The sequence below is a fragment of the Sceloporus occidentalis genome, unplaced genomic scaffold (genome assembly GCF_023333645.1).
Source record: "Sceloporus occidentalis isolate IW3139 unplaced genomic scaffold, rSceOcc1.0.p SCAF_2, whole genome shotgun sequence".
Taxonomy (NCBI): Eukaryota; Metazoa; Chordata; class Lepidosauria; order Squamata; family Phrynosomatidae; genus Sceloporus; species Sceloporus occidentalis.
This window is the reverse complement of record NW_028316982.1, coordinates 203,680,577-203,699,190: the sequence shown is the minus strand read 5'-3', so window position 1 is coordinate 203,699,190 and position 18,614 is coordinate 203,680,577. Positions and strand designations below refer to the sequence as shown.

The window sequence follows — 18,614 nt, the reverse complement described above, 5'->3', positions numbered from 1 at the left end:
TCCTATTTTTTCTTGCTTCTTTGGCCGTTCAAAACTTGGAAGTGTCAGGTATTTGACAGATCAACATAAATATCTGGTGGCCTTTTTTTAGGTTGGTTCCCAAGTTGTGCAGACTGGGCCTCACTGACCCTTAATACCTCAGCCTAAACATATTTTCTTAGAGGAAAACCCCATTAATAGTTCCTTCTAAATATATAGGTTTGTCTGGTTTGTCACCTTGGCACATCAGTACTCCTATTTTTCTCCATGGAAATACACTTTTGTTTGCGGGGCCTACTTCCTCTTGCTCCTCCCCCCCCCAACGCACTCCTCTACAATTTGTAACCATGTTAACAACAAGTTGTGGCAAACATATGCAAACCAGCAGAAAAGAAAGAAAACAAGTGAAAGAAGAGACTCATCAGTGTACTGAATGACTAAAATATTAACTGTATTAAATTTCAGACTCAGAATAAACCACTGTAGAAGATTCAGTGATTAGATTTCTTGCAAAATCAAGACTTCGTTCACCAAATGGAAACTGCTGGCTTCTGTAAGTAAAGTGTAACCCTCAAAATGTGGTACTTCACCATTCATAGTTCCTAAACTAAATAGCTTAAATAAGTGTTGGCATCCCTCTCCCACACAATACTTGGAAAGCTATGAGCTTCCTCTTAACAATGGAGCAGATACAGTAAGGGAAATACAGCACAGAATAAGTAATTAGGAGCAGCTTAGGGAGCTTAGGGTATGTTTAGCTTTGGAAAAAGAAAGTTAAGAAGTGACATGATAGCCATGTTTAAATATTTGAAAGGATGTCATATTGAGGATGGAGCAAACTTGATTTCTACTGTTCCAGATACTAGGACATGGAGCAATTGATGCAAACTACAGAAACAGAAATGGTAAGAGCAGTTGGACAGTGGAATACACTGTCTCGGGGAGTGGTGGGGACTCCTTCTTTGGAGGTTTTTAAATCGAGGCTGGATGGCCATCTGTCTGGGGTGCTTTGATTGTGTGTTCCTGCATGGCAGCGGGTTGGACTGGATGATCCTTGTGCTCTCTTCCAACTTTATGAGTACATGATTCTATGTTGTTCCAGCAAAGAAAACTTTTGAAGATTTAGGTACAAATGTTTTAAATGGCCAAACGAAATATTAACTATTCCTGTTGTGTAGAAGCATGCTGGACTTTCACACATGCCACCTACTACCAAAATATATTTGGTGTCCAGCAGGTAGCTCTGTGTGTGTGTGTGTGTGTGTGTGTGTGTGTGTGTGTGAGAGAGAGAGAGAGAGAGAGAGAGAGAGAGAGATTTCATTGAACAAATAGCCTAAAGGCCTGACTGAGGGTGGAACATCATCATAGCCCTTTCTCCCCTATCCAGATGATCTTAATATGGATTGCAGTGGAAAGGATTGCCTGAAATTTGCATTGCAAAGCCATTCCCACTGAAACAGGAGCTTTTTTGCAATGCGGGTTGCAGGTCAGGAGAGGAGATTGATTCTGGTCAGACCTTCAGGAATAGACAAAGGGGTTACTACCTCTAGGATTCTAGAATTTTATACTTTAAAGGCTGAGACAATACTTTTATGCCACATATAGGCGGGTTACATACCGCCATGAAAATACATAGTCAGTGCGTATTAGGGTTAGGAAGGTGCGGTGCTTCCGCACCCCCGTAACCCTAGTACGGACTGAGTCCGTACAAAATGGCGGTGCCCCATCTACATGGGGGCCGCCATGACGACGTCACAACCGCGCCACCTCTATACGGGACGGGGCGGACGTGATGTTGTCGCTCTGCACCAGGGCGCTTAATACGCCCTTTGCGTGGAGCAGGAAGGAGCTCCATTTTGGAGCTCCTTCCTTGTTTGCGCCGCTGGGCACAGCCTTCACACGGCTGCGCCCAGCGACACAAAGGAGAAAGGGGCCAAGCGGCCCCTTTCTCCTCCTCCCCGCTGCCGCGGGGTGTCCTTGGGGCTTGAAGCCCCAAGGACACCCCTTTCCAGGCTGTGGGGAAGCGGGGAAGCGGCCTTTTGCCGCTTCCCCTCAGCCTGGAAAGCGGCGGATCAGGGCCTCAGCAGCTTCCGTTCTGGCCACTGAGGCTCCGATACCCCAGGAAAAGGGGCAGGTACAGGCCACCTCAAAGGGGCGGTCTGTAACGCGCCATAGTTTGACTCTTAGAGTGCTTCTGAGCCACACCACCTGTTTCTGTGTAGATGTGGCAAATGGGAATGCATTTTAAAAATACAAATACTAGATTTTCAACTGACTTCTGCCCTTGAACAAAAGTGAATTTACAATTATATTCTGGCTTTTTTTTGTATCCTGTAAACAGATATGTTCTGTCTGATATGCATTTTTTAGTCCTCCACTCATGACTTCTGCCATTATTGTTGATGTTTGTTGCTGGCTGTGCAGACTTCTGCCTGCTTGGAGGAGCAGAGGTACTGCAAATCAGACCTCAAGTTCCCAGACTATACAAACATTTCAGAAGGATGGCATGGTCAGTGATATTAAAAGGAACTGATAGTAGTTTATAATTAGAACAAAACGCTAGACTAATTATAAACTCCAGTAAAACAGAAGAGTTTAGGATTACAAAGGGCACCCGGCAGGGTTGTCCGCTGTCACCCCTCTTGTTTATCTTTGTTATGGAAGCATTAAATAATAGAATAAGAGAGGAAAAGCAGATAAAGGGAATGAGGATTAAGAAGTATGAGTATAAAATGAGAATATTTGCAGATGATATAGTCTATTTGCTGGAAAATCCTAATGACAGCATAGAAAAACTGAGTGAGATCCTAAGAGAATACGAGAAAATTTCGGGACTAAAAGTAAATAAAGAAAAGACAAATATTTTGACAAAAAACATGGGTGAGAAGGAAGAAAAAAAATTACAAGAACGAAGTGGATTCATGATAAAAAAGAGAGTGAAATATTTAGGAATTATAATTACTGATAGAAATGTTGACCTCTTCCATAATAATTATGAAAGACGGTTGGGGGAAATTAAGAAAGATTTAGAAAAGTGGTGTAGTTTATGGCTATCTATGATGGGTAGAATTGCGGTGGTTCAAATGAATATCCTCCCAAAAACGCTATATCTGTTTCAAGCAATACCAGTACTCCACTCATTCAAACCACTAGATCAATGGCAAAAGGATATCGCGAGCTTTGTTTGGGGAAAAAAGAAAGCCAGGATTAAAGCAAAAATTATTTGCGATGATAAAAAACGAGGTGGCTTGGGTTTACCAAACCTTAAATTGTACTATTTTGCAGTGGTACTGTTATGGTTAGTAGAGTGGATAACGTTGGAGGAAGATAAATTGCTAACTTTAGAAGGAGATAATTTACGATTTGGATTACACGGCTATTTATTTTATAACAAGGACAAAGTACATAAGGATTGCAAAAATCATGTGATAAGAAAGGCTATGTTAAAGGTGTGGGAAAAATTAAAACCAAGATTGTGCCAACAAATTCCTAAAATGTGTTCACCCCATGAAGCTTTTTTTTTGGTAAAGAAAGTATATCTATGATTAGATGGCTGAGATATAATGATATTTTAATAAAGGAAAAGGGATACAAAGAAATGAAAACGCAGGAAGAACTTTAAACATCTGGCATAAATTGCCATTGGTACCTGTATAGACAGATAAGAGAAAGGTGGAAAATGGATGAGAAACTGACGGGTATTAGCAAAATACAATCTAAGTGGGAAGAAATCATAGATAAGGGTAAGAAAAAGATGATCACAAGGAATTATAAAATGCTGCTAGAATGGGAGACAGAGGATGAAGTTATCAGAGAAAGCATGATAAAATGGGCTCAGAACGTGGGTCATAGTATAGAATACGCTAAGTGGGAAAAAATATGGAAGAGAGTAAGATATACACTGAACCAAGAGTTAAGAGAAAATATCTATAAAATGACCTATAGGTGGTGCTTGTCCCCACAAAAAATTGCATTAATGAGTAAGAAAAATTATAATCCAATGTGTTGGAAATGTAAGAAGGAAATTGGTACATATTTTCACATGTGGTGGACTTGTAAAAAGGCAAAAAAGTACTGGATTGGAATATACAAAACAATAGCTGTTGATCTTAAAATACCAATAACCTTCACACCAGAAGCATTTTTATTAGGTATGGTAAATGATGAATTAGATATGAATTTTGGGAAACTGTTATTTTACCTTCTTACATGTGCAAGAATTACTTATGCTAGGAGATGGAAGATGGAAGAAGCTCCCTTAATAGATCAGTGGCTGATCAAGGTCCTCGAGGCAGCGGAAATGGACAAACTGACATGCTGGTTAAAGAATAAAACAGAAGAAGGTGTTGGGGAAAAATGGGAATGGTTCTACGAACTTTTAAAAGACAAATGGAATAATGTGATTTTGTTGTAATTTAACAAAAAAAGTGATAAAATGTAAAGAAAGAAATCAGCATGTTTAAGGGGAAAAGAAATCTTGATCATAGTCTTGGATTTTTTTCAAATGAAAACTTTACTTGCCAGTATATGTTATAGGCTAAACCTGGAAGGTATATTATGAATTTAATAATGTATAGGAAAGATTACAATCAGTGCTTTAGATTTTACCTTAGAAATGTGAAGAAGAAGCAAGAAGGAAAATTTATGATAAAACAAGATAAAGAAAAAGAGAGAGAGTATATTGTTAAACTATGAGGAACAGGAATTAAAATTTTTGTTATGTGTGTTTTATAAAATTGTAAGAGGGACATGTGGGTATGTGGAGGAGATGTATGTACTTTGTGTTGGTAGGTCATATATGTATGTTTTATGTCTTTTGGATGTTATGTGGAAACTATAAATAATAATAAAATAAAAAAAAGGAACTGATATGAGAAACTGGTAAAAATGAGAAGCAGAGATAGGTTCTCTTGTTTCTTCTGACACAAATCATCCACTAGGATGAGAAAGAGCTTTTTCTTGAAAAACCAGGCCTATCTATAATTAAATAGTCCAGGATAATTTTATATCTTTTTAAAGAAAAACTGGACAAGCAGTATTATTGTTAGAACCTGCCTCTTTAAGGACCTTATTGCATGAGGCTCTTCTCTCACGACAATAGCATTATCTGTAAAAATGCTGTTAATGCTCTCTTTCCTTGTGCACATTCAGAACCATATTGGAATTACAGTAACTAACTGTTGGACCCTGAATTTTTGCTGCAGTCACTGTTGCTTGTTGTTTACTATTTTAAGTTATGTTTTATATTGTACATCGTTTAATTGTATTTTAAGGGGGGTGGGATTGGGGGATATGGACTATGTATTTTAATATTGTAAGCCACTCTGACTGCGTTGCGTAGAGGGGTAGGATAATAACAATAATAATAGTTGTTGTTGTTGTTGTTGTTGTTGTTATTACAGCATCCATTTATGCCAAAATTTTATTGCTCGCAACAGCATCTAGGACTGCCCACCCACTCCTCCTCCAAGACATTATCCCCCCTTTTTCATTGTTTGGCACACACGTACACACAGATCCCTCCCCTGAAATACAAATGAAAACAGTCTTACCTTTTAAATGGCTTTTCCTTCCTTGCTGTGTAGGGTTTCTTGAATGGGATAGATCTGTCTTCCTAGATTTAACTAATTACTGCAGAGGAAAGCCAGAAGTTATTGAACTATCTCTAGCTTTTATGTGGCAGCAATTAGTATGTCTGAAGGAAGAGAAAGAGGGTTAATGAAATAAATGCTTTTGTAAACTCTAATGAGTTTATCGTACAGCCATTTCCCCCCGAACTGGGCACAGGATGGGATCGGGACTGAATGGGAAAAAACGGGTGTTATCACACAGAAAAATGCATACTTTGTCTCACGGCAACCACAAGCCGTCCTCCAGCTGTGCTTCTCCTGCCGATTTTGGTAGTATGGAAGCTTTCCATCCCTCAAAATCCGCCAGCTAAGTGCAGCTGGGGGATGGCTTGGGGTCGCCCTGCAACAAAGTACTGTACGTATTTTTCTGTGTGATAACACCCATTGTTCCCTGTTTAGTCCCAATCCCGTCCTGTGCCCAGATCAGGCAAAAATGGCAATGCGATAAACTCCTAAGACTCTTTTGCCTTTTCCTTTTACATTTCCAGGCGTGTGTGTGTGTGTGAGAGAGAGAGAGAGAGAGAGAGAGAGAATATTAACACATCACGATATCATAGAAGATTTTCATACCAATGCTTACTGTGGTGTAAGTGCTCATAAAACACCAGTAAAACGTTTAGGAGGCATGTGTGTCTGAAAGCCTGACATGCTTCCTAAATGTCAGGGAATCGTCCCCTCTCCTCCTGCGTCCCTGAATCGTTTGGGGAGCAATCATTTCCCATTAATGCAAAGTTTCCAGGGATACTGGAAGTGAGGGGATGATTCCCTGACACTTAGGAAGCACGTCAGGCTTTCAGACTCATATGCTTCCTAAATGTTTTACCTGCATTTTACCAGCACTTACCCCATGTAAGTGCTGATATGAAAATCTTCATAATGTTGAAAGACTCCAGAATGGGGCTGGAAAAGGCAAGGAGTTGTAGTGTAGTGCTGTTTCCTTTATTTTTTTTAAAAAAGCAATATTTTAAAATAAGCAAACATTTTATTTTACTTTATTTTTCTTTTGCCTTTCTCCCAATTCTCCCACACATCAAATTCAAGTCTGGCCTATCATTTGTGAAGTAAGAAGAATCCCAAAATCCCAAAATGATTTCTTGGAAAAGGGCCTTGGAAACAACTGTTAATACTTGCCTGTCATAATAAGGGTCTATTTATAATTTTTACTAGTGGTAAGGAAGGTATTTCAGTGGGAGAGGCAGAGGAAGATATAGTAAGACAGGACAGATATGTGACTGTGGGAGAAAAACCTTAAACCTTAAATAGGGTTTTTGCTCTTCCTAAACTGTCCTATATTACAAAAAGTCTGGATAGTAAAAGGCAAAATATTTATATGGCCTGAAGAGAAATGAGAAACCTTTAAAAGGCATCATATGGTTATATGGCTTCAGACCTTTGCTGGGCAGCTTTTCCCCATTATCCATTGTAGATTTCCTTAGTCTTTACAAGCCCTGCTTCTAAGCCAAGCTGTACTTTGCCAAACCTTACTTTACCTGACATGACTTTACTTAAATAGATTTGGCCTGATGTTGCCAGAATTAAAACTGGAAACAGTTCCTGTACCTTTAAGGTTAGTGCAGAAGAAGCAATTTCTGCACGTGTTGCTTGTCACTTGGTTGCAGTGACAAGTGTCACCTACTAAAGTTCTTTCTTTTAAACAACTATTTAAGGTACAGGAGTTCTCTCCAATATTCAGTTTGGCAACCGTACCTTTGGTCTGACATGACCACATCTAAGTCAATCCGCAACCACTTCTGTACTGAGTCTCACACCCTGGTGGTATGAAATAAGCACCTGTCTTCATTTCCCAACAGTAAATAAATTCCATTGGTATAAATCAACTGCAGCACCTGGCAAAGATGATGAATCATTGTGACTCCACCCATCTTCCCTCCCTCCCTCCCTCCACTGATGTATCACCAAGTATCCATGCAGGGAAAGTGCTGCTAGGGACGGACCTGCTAGGTCATCCACCTGTCCCGTGCTATAAACCAGGCTGCCCTCTTCTTTCTTAAAATAATGTTTTATTTTAAACAAACATAACATTCATCAAAAATTCATAGTTGGCAAAAATAATAATTGAAGAAATCAAAACTATCAACTAGAAAAGTAAGATGCTGATTTTTCCCCCCATCCTTACTATGATTTCGTGATGCCACTTTCTTTCATTAGAGATAATCTCAACAAAGTTTGGGGTTGTATACAATCCATTTCTTTATTTTAAGGTTTGAGACATAGATTTCCAAAGTGCTCATTAAAGGGGAAGGAGATTCATAAGGTGAAGAGACCTGTGGGGTGTTCAAATATGAGAAAAATAATAGAAATAATTTTTTCTCACTTAGCAGTAGGAAAGGTCAAGGATTTACAGTCAGCCCTCAGTATCCACAGGGGTTCTGTTCTGGACCAACCCCCCCCCCCCCAAGACTAAAAAAACCCACAAAACCACAGGCCCTCAAGTCTGTTTTTAATGGCTGTTCATGCACATGTGGCTGCACACAAATGTGGCAATTATGGGTAATAGAGTTTGCTATCCAGAAATGCTTAAATCTGCAGATGGCAAGCCCATGGTTGGAGCAGGTGGACCGTACATCCCTGTTCTTAAGACTGTTTGAAAATTTAATTTACTCCAAGAGAAAATTTATAAGTTGCTCACTGGAAATGCTGGGTAGGAACATCTACTCAGATTTTGACAAATTGCCCCCCTTCCCCCCCACCCCCTTTTGGATTATTACTCCTAGAATCCTCCAACAAGCGTTCTTATTGTTTGGGATTAAAAAATTTTTTAAAAAAGTCTCTGCCTTCTAGGCAGAAAATGTGCACTAAATGTGTCGAATGCAACTTTTGCTAACTCCAGGTTGAAGATGTTAATAAAATGTTAATAAAACATTTGGCTTCATATTTACATAGCATATAACTTGATTGACAAATAGTTTCCTGGTTTGAAACAAAGTCTGGGCTTGCCTAGTCAAATCTGTCAATTTGCATATTCTGCTTCAGGCAAAAACAAAGATTAAAATAAATATTGACATTATTTTTTAACACCTATTAATTATATATTGACAGTGTTCAATAGCTAAAATGTTGGATGTGGTTCAATAAATGCAGATAAAACTAAACCAACAGTTCATCCAGACACCAGGTCAGGATGTACACAGCATCATTTGATGAAGATGCCACAGGGAAATAGAGTGAGATGTCATTTGTTAGTAGCCCAGAATTAGTAGGTGTTTTTCCCATGGGAAATGACAATTTGGATTGTACAAGTCATGCTACATTAATGATCTGAACTCTTAATAAAGTTGTTGTGACTTCTCTGCAAATTTATAGGGAAACTGTCCACTTGAAATTCTTTCAGATACAATATTTTCAGAAATCTGAATATTTCAGATTACTAAATATTCTTTTCTCTGATCAAGTACTGAATAAAAACGCCTCACCAGTCTTCAACATACACTATACTACACTACACTATGAAAAGCATGAAATCCAGTTTTTAAAAAATTCTGTTTAGAGGACCATCATAATATAAGGTCCTAAACTGTAATTAAGGTGCGTTACAGACCACCTAAAAGCGGCGGTCCAGGAACCGCAGTGGCCAAACCGTGCGGTTCCCGGGCGCAGCAAAAAAAGAAGCGCCAAAATGGCGCTTCTTTTTGCATCTCGGAAGTGGCGCCACAAGGCGCTAGCCGTGCACTCGCGGCATCACTTCCGCCATGTGACATCCGGATGCTGTGTGTCCACGATGTCAAAATGGCGCCCCCCGTGTGGACGGGCACCACCATTTTGTACGGACTCAGTCCGTACTAGGGTTGAGAGGCGTCAGGAAGTGACGCCCCTTCGTAACCCTAATATGCCCCTTCCTAACCCTAATACGCACTTTAGGCGCGTGTGTAATGCGCCTCACTTAGCTTCTGCATAAATCAACTTCTGCTGTGAATTAAGGATTGATACATTTCAGTGTGCCTCTTTCTGGAGATAGCACAATTGTTGTCTGCTAAATTAAGTTATATTGCTTGCTATGTCTTTTATACATATAAGCGAATCAGATGTTACAACAGTGCCAAAAACAAACAAACAAACAAAAAACTCCAGGGCTTGCTTTCCCAAAGAAAACCACACTCAGGTAGTATTGGTTTTAAAATAGCCTGCTTAAACCTAATGTCCAAACTAGACTTTGTAAGTGGTTATAGTATAATTTTTATCATCCCACCTCTGAAGAAATCTTGTCTTACTTTTGAGTCTTCTTGTGAATTTCCACGTACCTAGTGTGCAAGCAGTCTCTGAGAAGTCTCCCCTATAAAACTGAATATAACCTTTATGTTTGTTTGTTTCTCAAGCTGGAAATGAATTTCTGAAGTTGCTCTGCCTTGTGGAACCTTCATTTTTGTATGCTTCTCTCATTGCCTCCAACATTTTAGAGATGAAAACTGGAACACATGAGGCTAAGCAACATCAGAGTGTGGTCAAAATGGCAAAAAGTTATTAATAAGAAAGAAGACACAAGCTAGAACAGGATGCAGATTCCTTTTGCCTGAGTCTAGTGGGAAGGGCAAGACTCCGTCCCCTCCTTCTCTCTGTAAAAGGTATGCTTCCCCATCCCTATCACCTTTATCTGGGTGTTCTTTGCTGTTTGTCGGCTAATCTGTATGTGTTTGGTGGCACCTTTGATCAATTTTTGTTCTCCTGTTAACATCAACATTCCACATAAGCATTCTTAATTATTGGAATCTCAAAATAATTATATGAGAGAATGAACAGGTTCTCTTTTAGGCTATTTATTATGTTCAGTCATAGATATATGAGAGCCAGTGTGGTGTAGTGGTTTGAGTGTTGGACTACAACTATGGAGTTCAGGGTTTGATTCACTGCTCAGCCTTGGAAACCCACTGAGTGACCTTAGGTGAGTCACACACACTCTGGCCCATTATTATACCTGTTAGGTTCACTTTATGGTTGCCATAAGTAAAAAATGATTTGAAGGTTCACAACAGCAACATAGATATATAAACATACACGCTCCCCTTGGGGAGAAACATATATTTTTCAATGCCTAGGCATATTAGCTTCATTACCTTATATTGTGTGTAAGGCATCATACATTCATTACATTACATTCTAGGTAATGTGTTACACTTTCATAAGGACTGGACTTTTTTATCTTCTGCATTTCCTTAGCAGGCATCTCTACCATTGCACATAGAAGAACATAAACCTTAAACAATAGTGGGGTATTCTGTTTTTGGGCTCCCTTCATCAGATTGCCTCAGCCATCTAACATGGCACCTGTCTTGGGTTCACAGGTTAATTCACTGTTGCTGTCTTCCCACTAGCTTATCATTATTTATAGTTAGTCTGGCTTTATGCCCAGAACAAGCTAGTACTTATGCTTTTAGTAATACACACACATTCTGCAATACACCAAGCCTTCTGCTTTATATTTTATGCTTTATAAAAACACTATTTACATTTCTGGATCTTAAATTTCACAAAATATATGCCACATCAGTGCCCACCCTATATCAACTTCCTCTCTGTTGAATTAACTGAGTGCAAACTACTTTTACATTTTGTACTCACTTTGCAACAACTGAAGTAAGCTGATGACAAAGAGGGGGAGTGGAAGGAGGAGAGAGAAACTGCGACATTTTTAAAAACAGGTGAAAGACTGAAGCAGCAGAGGATTAATTGGGACTCTCCTTGCCAGTTGGAAGATATGTTATGATCTTAAATTGTCCTTTGCAGAGGTCCTTTTTATCCCTTTGGTATGTATTGATGTTGTTGTGTGCCTTCAAGTCCTTTGCAACCTTTGGTGACCATAAGGTGAACCTATCATGGCTTTTTTTCCCTGCAAGATTCATTCATAGGAGGTTTGCCTTTGCCTGTGGATGAGAGTGTGTGGCTTGCCCAAAGTCACCCAGTGGGTTTCCATGGCTAAGCTGGCATTAAGCCCTGTTAGCTTTTGAATAGATTTTTAATTGTATACCCACCAGCTGTCCTAATTTGGTATATTAGCAGATGCTTTATCTGTTTTCTCATATATAACATTCAGAACAATATAGTGTTCAGGAAATACATGCAAATCTGGATATTAGTGCTTGTTGGCAAGTATTATTTGTAGAGTTATCACAGTTACCCACGTACTGATTGAAAGAACAAAAAGAACCATAACTGATTGATTGACCCATTCCAGTTTCACTGTCTGATCAAATGCATAATTCTCAGAGACTAGCATTCATTGCCAGGTGCTAGCTCTAAAACAAATACTGTCCCCAAAGTTATCCCTTTGCTGAAATATTTGGCCATTTTATCCTGTTGTAACAAAACATTCTGCATGCTGCATTGCACACCTGACCAGTAATGAATACTCACATAATGTATGTATGAAAAGTTCAGCACGTCTTTATGACTCCAGTTTCAAGAAGCAAAGCCATCCACATCCTATGCTTCACTTCCTGTTTCCAGAGGTGATGCATAAGGACCTTTTGTTGTTGATCAAGATGACTTCATATATTGTATTTGCTCTTAGGACTTCATGTGACCACTAGATGGTGCTCATGCAAAACTAAACTACACAACATGGAGTAATGTGTGTTTGTGTACTTCACCTGCACACAATATTTCACATTTTCAGACCAGTGAGTGGATTCATTCATTATACCTTGAACATGAACATTGCAAATATATGTTATACTGTATATTAGCTGAAATTATTTTGCTGTTATTCATTGAATTATGGGTACAAATGGCATGCTATTAAAATTATCTTTATTCAAAAAGGAAAACATAGGATAAATAAATTTAAAAAATCAAACACCTCTACAATCAATCATATAATACTATTAACCAACTACAACACATCTTTCTCATATTCACATACTCCATCTATTTGCTATACAGTATATCACTGTCCAACTGTTCTCAGTCATTTCCATTCTTCCTTCTCTATCATTTCTCCCTGCCTCTTCACCTCTTCTTCCTTCACCTTGCTATGTCCTTCTATTTCTCACATCCTTCCACTCTCTAATACCTTCTAATCCTCTTTCCACCTACCCCTCCTGATCATTGTACCGCTACTATTCCTACCCTCTCCATCTTTTCACCTCTCTCTTTATCACACTTCCCCTTACCTACTTCCACTTACTCAAACCTTCCATCACTTCCATCACCCGCTTCTCATTCTTCACTCACTCTTATCCTGACTTCCTCACTTGTCTTATGACTTCCTAATAAACTCTCATAAGATACTTTACTCAACATTCCATCTCTTTGTTTATCGAATCCATTTATAAAACAAGAATTTCATTTCTAAACCATTTTGACTCTATTTAAACCTAATCTATTTAAGCCTATTATTTTCTATGTCGGGAAGCTTATTGTTGGTATCAGACCCCACGATTTTTTAAAAATATATATATATAGCTGATTTCCATCCCTAATAAACAATATCTGCTGATTTATTCCTCAGCAGTTGAGTTAATTTATCTGATTCTATTGCTTATTTCTCTCTAGGAATATCTTTTATCTTTCATTTCTGAGCATAGGTCAACCTAGCTGTTGCTATTAAGTAGTACAATCCACCCTTGCCATACACGGGGATCCATTCTGGACACCCCCTCCCCAGCACATAAGACATATTTCGTGTATGCTGGAGTCCCATTTGAATGGCATGTGCTCACAGTCTTTCAGATAGTCTGCAACCAAGTCCTACAGCATTTTTATGGGTCATCAACCAAACTTTGAATTGTGCCTGGAAAAGAACTGGTAGACAGTAAAGCTGTTTCAGGAGCTATAGGAGCTTATCGCTTAGCATTTTTTACTGGCTACAGCCTCCTGGGCTGAAGCCAGGTTGCGGGATGGAGGCAAGGATTATTGCACACTAAATCACTGCCAGACTGTTAGCCACCATCAGCTCAGGTCCCAGCCAGGTCCAAGCTACCTTCCTAAAGTTTAGGAGATTGACTGATAGTTATCTAGTATTGCTGGTTTCAGGCAGGGTATTTTCAGTAAAAGCCCCATCATAAACTCTTTTAAGCACGATGGAACTCTGTCTTACTGTAGTAAATCATTACACACTCAGCCAATTCCCCTCAGGCTGCTTTTATAAACCAGAAAAGGTACAGAGTTAATTACATATGTGTTGGCTCTCACCTCTCCAAGGATCCTATCTGCATACTCAGGTTACATAAAGTGAAATTTATCTAATAACACAGGTCGAGCAGGAGCCAAGGTTACATCCACTAGACCTGTATCAATTACAACATCCAAGTCAGATTGCATCCAAGCAATTTTATTAGCAAAGTGTCATTCAAATTCTTCACAAGACACTACTGAGTGTTCTACATTCTGCTCTTGGGGGTCAAAGACAACTTCACTGAACCATGCTGTGCAGATGAAATGGTGACAGAGAATAATTATTTCTTTAGCGCCCTCTGCCACAGAGCAGGCTATCCAGTAGCCTCTAGCCCATGTTCAGTTGTACCTGCTCTGAGCCTTCTACCATTGTCACTCTAGCCTCCATTGCACTCATTTCATCGCTGGCATTTCCTTAGTAAACCTAAGAATTTGTTTGACATTACTCCGGGGGGGGGGGGATGCTAAGGAGCAATCATGCCCACTGTCCTGGCCATTTCTCCATTTCAGAGGTCAGCCAGGATTCAGTAGGGCCCACTGCCAAGGCAGGAGGAAACTCTCCAAAAACCTCCAGGAATCTATCTGGATCCATCACCCTCCATGTATAGTTCTTCTGTATGTACAGTCAGCCCTCAGCATCCATGGATTCTTTATCCATGGATTCAAGCATCTGTGGCATGAAAATATTTTTTAAAATATTCAAATTTCAAAAACAAACCTTGATTTTGCCGTTTTATATAAGGCTCACCATTTTACTATCTATCGTGTTTAACGAAACTTGAACATCCATGGATTTTGGTATCCATGCGAGGTCCTGGAACCAAACCCGAAGAGATACCAAGGACCCTCTGTCTTTGGCCTCACGAAACATGAAACATCTAGAACTCTTAATAACTATCATGTTGTTGTGGTATGCTTGCTATATGGTATATTAATAATTTCATACAAATGGAAACTGGATATTATTGTATATTGCCTCATCTTTATCTGTTGCCTCATCCTGTAGGACATTACTGCACCAAGCTCTATTCTCACCGCAATTACATCAGTTAAATATACGAGAAACATACTGGTTCCTGAGTAGCTATTATTGCACATCTTCAGAATAGTGCGACTGAGGCTGTTTCAGCCATCACACTCTCTTCTGGATTCTCCCCTTAATCCAGCCTTTCTGCCCTATGTCCTACACAGCAGGCCTTTATTTTAATTTTATTTTTTTCACATTCTGAAGTTCAGCTATTGCAATTTTAAGTTATAAAATAAATTAACAGAAAAATAAATAAATAAATAAATAAATAAATAAATAAAACCAATCAGCCTGCTTAGGAAAAGCGAGGGGGGAGGAGATGAGGAGACACTGACACCACATGACTGCCAATATCAGAACTACCCCAACAGGCATGTTTTGCACTTGAGGATTAATGCTATTGGGAGGCCATTGACAGGTTTTCCCCATCAATGAAAAGGAATGCCCTAATCTCACATTGGGAACACAGCAGCTAAAGTTGGAGACATTTTGGTGTGATCAGTATTGTCAAAGCCACTTTATTCCAGCTCAAATTGCAGTTTAACAGCTGGGCATGATGAAGTCCATAGTCATAAATTGCAAGTGTGTGTGTTGTTTGTTTTGATGTTGTATAGAGAGAGAGTTTAGATAGACCTCTCTTTCCTCAAGAAGAGAGGGGGAGATATGACAGGAATGAAGACAGTAAAAGGAAGCCACACCATTTCAATTCTCCATTGCTGCCATAAAGCCTTTATAGCAGCAATGGAGAACTGTAATTTTATGGCCTTCTTTTACTGTGTTTTTATTCCTGTCAATTTTCTGCCTCTCTTTTTGGGGTGGGTGGGGAAGTGGGGTCTAAACCTTTTGTCTTTACTCCACATTCTCTTTGCAACATTGAAATGAACAATGTGGATACTTGTGCAGTGTCATTGCCCTCCCTGAATGAACTCTGTGCCATTTTCATCTGATGATGAAGCCAGTGAAAAGCTAGCATAATGTTTAATGTCTTTTGGTCAGCTTTTAAAAGACATAATTAATGTGTATTTTGTTTAATGGTCAACATATGTCCTCCTGCAGTTTTGAGGGTGGGGCATGTTTGAATACTATGGACCCTGCCTTGAATAATGGGGGCAACATTTTTTGCAAAGTACATTGGGACAGCCCTTGAATCTATAAATTGTCTAGTCATTGACTATACTGCAGGTCTCATAGTAGATTGATTTTGGCTGGTGCAGGTATGTAGAGAAGTATAAGGGTCCATAGTAAAACTGAACATGCTTCTGTCAGGAAATATAGTCAGCCATTCTTTGGAGTTTTTGCTACATTTAGATGCACAGCATGGAAGGATTAAGTTGCAAAGGAAGATAGATGGCAATCATTTTATTTCCCTGTGCTGATTCCTTGAAAATAAGATTATTGCTAAATTAATCATGGCCAAGAGTCCTTGGCTTATTTTGGATTGTTCCATGCCACTTTATCAAATTCCCTTGTCACTTGAGAAGATATAAAGTATATGTCACTTGAGAAGATATAAAGTATATTGAGAAGGGTAAAGTGAATTTGAGGATGTTTAAAAGAAAATATTTGTCTTGTGTTCTTCCTCCATACCAACTACCTTCATGTACAGTATACCAGTAAAGGAGCAAATGTAGTGAAAAGTGTATTATTTCATTTCACTGATAAACTAATTGTGTGAACAAGATGTTTTGAATGAGTGTAAGCAGGACTATCTAGATACTTTTCTCCCCAATGGTTTCTTTCATTTTGACTGGAACATTTTTTTAACCATTTTGGTACCCTGTCTGATTTGTATTTCCCAAATAGTAGTGAAGATTGTTAACAGTCAGAAGACAAAAATCCTGTTGGTGTGCTACAGTTGCACTTTCTCCAGGATTGGACTGCCTGATTTCCCTTTGGCTCAGTCTTCATTTGCACTCTATGTAGACAAACGTAGAGTCGTGCGCAAAATAACAGGTTACCAGGAGGATGAGGAGGACTACCAATGACTGGGAATGATGAGAAGTCATACAACCCAATTGTTCTTCTGCTTAGTTTTTTGTGGGTTTTTCAGGCTATGTGGCCACGTTCTAGAAGAGTTTCCTCCTGATGTTTCACCAGCAAACTCTTCTAGAACATGGCCACATAGCCTGAAAAACCCACAAAAAACTATGGATGCCGGCCATGAAAGCCTTCGACTTCACATTGTTCTTCTGCTTCTTTGATAGTTACCAGAATCAATTTCTTTCAGATAATCTATATTACATTATTATTATTATTATTATTATTATTATTATGTTTTATTTATATAGCACTGTTATAACAGTTCAGTCCTGTTTTAATTATTATGGCTCTGTCTTGAGGAATCCTGGGATTTATACTTTGGTGAGATATTTGAAATTATTTGCAAGACAAGGTTTGTGTTGTAAAGAGACTGGAACTACAATTCCCAGGATTCCATAGAATGGAAGGATGAAACTTAAAAGTGTTACCAAACTGTTGTAACTCTGTAGTGTAGGTATATTATTTGCTTTTGTTTTCTTTAAAAAATAGAAGTGGTCACCACCATTTTCACTTTAAGCACAAGCTCCAACCAACCCTTAGACCAGGAATGCTGCAGTAAGGCCAGCCCATGGTTCTGTGGACTCCTCCACAAGAGGCTGGGGAACACTTGCATGTACTTCCTTGGTAGGTGCCCATCAAATGCCCAGTTAAAACAAGGCACACACATGGGGTAAGTGATGACAGAGTGATAGAACAACTGGCTGTAGGAGCAACGTGGATTGCTGCGGTGCTGTTTCTCGCAAGGTTCTTCATTTCATAGTAGAATGCAGGCATAGGCTCAGCTCTTCATATTTGCCATACTCAATTAATGCATCAACCAGAGCATTTTAAATATCAAAAGTAGGCACATAATGAAGGCATATAAAGGTGCTGGTATATGGATAGGGGTAATACATGCAGTGACTGCACCCTCTCTTGGTTCATTAAAAGATATAATAGGGTTTGAGTGTGTGTTATGTGTGCATGCTCTGTTATGAATTACACATTGAATTGCTGTTAAAAAGTAACTTTCTAAGCTCTGGCCTCTCTCCTATGTGCATGACACTGGCACGCACATCATGACCATATATCAAAGGGCAATTGTAGGAAGGAACCATATACTGAACTCCTTGGAGGAAGAGTGGGGTAGACAGATTTAAAAAAAAAAAAAAAACATCCAGTTGCTTTAATATGTGGAAGACATCTACTAAGTACTGATTTTCTTTAAATATTGGAGAAGGAATGAGATTTTTTTTTTAAAAAAATCAAAAATATGCTAGAATGTTTGTTCTGTTGACAAACTAGTTGCCTTAACTGAGGAAAGCCTAATGAGGACTTTCCTCATTGCAACCATGTCCCCCCAATTTAATCTGCTATTTGGAAGTGCTTAGTTCCACGTAATGAAAATATTTACTTGCTGATTTGTGCTGATAAAGAGACAAACAACAGTTTAGCCATTCTTTTCCAGCAGACCTACCCAGTTGATTTTAAACAATGAATTTTAAATTGAAATGTTTTAATTTTCTGCTGGATTATTTTAACGTGGCCTATGTTTATGTGTTTAAATGTGTTTAAATGGTTTTATGTGTTTTAACCTATGCTGTACCCCACCATGGGAAGAGGTGGGTAAAAAATAAAATGTATTATTATTATTATTATTATTATTATAAAACACCAGGTAAAGTAGAGAAATTATTTCCTGTAATTAATAGCAAAGATAGCTTTTTCATGATGAGGAATAGTATACATGGAATAAAGGCACCAGACGTCTGTGATCAACATTTTTTATTAATTTTTATAACGAAAATTCACATACCATTAAGGAATAACTA

The 18,614-nt window shown here is 38.8% G+C and overlaps 1 protein-coding gene across 1 annotated transcript in view; it reads left to right on the top strand.

The window, feature by feature from the left end:
- Positions 1-10,138: 10,138 nt before the first annotated feature.
- Positions 10,139-18,614, top strand: part of LOC149319602 (chloride intracellular channel protein 6-like) — a 150,132-nt gene continuing 141,656 nt past the window's right edge. Inside the window, exon 1 of the mRNA XM_089512037.1 lies at positions 10,139-10,189. The gene's annotated coding sequence lies outside the window, so the exon portion shown is untranslated. The remainder of the gene's footprint in view (positions 10,190-18,614) is intronic.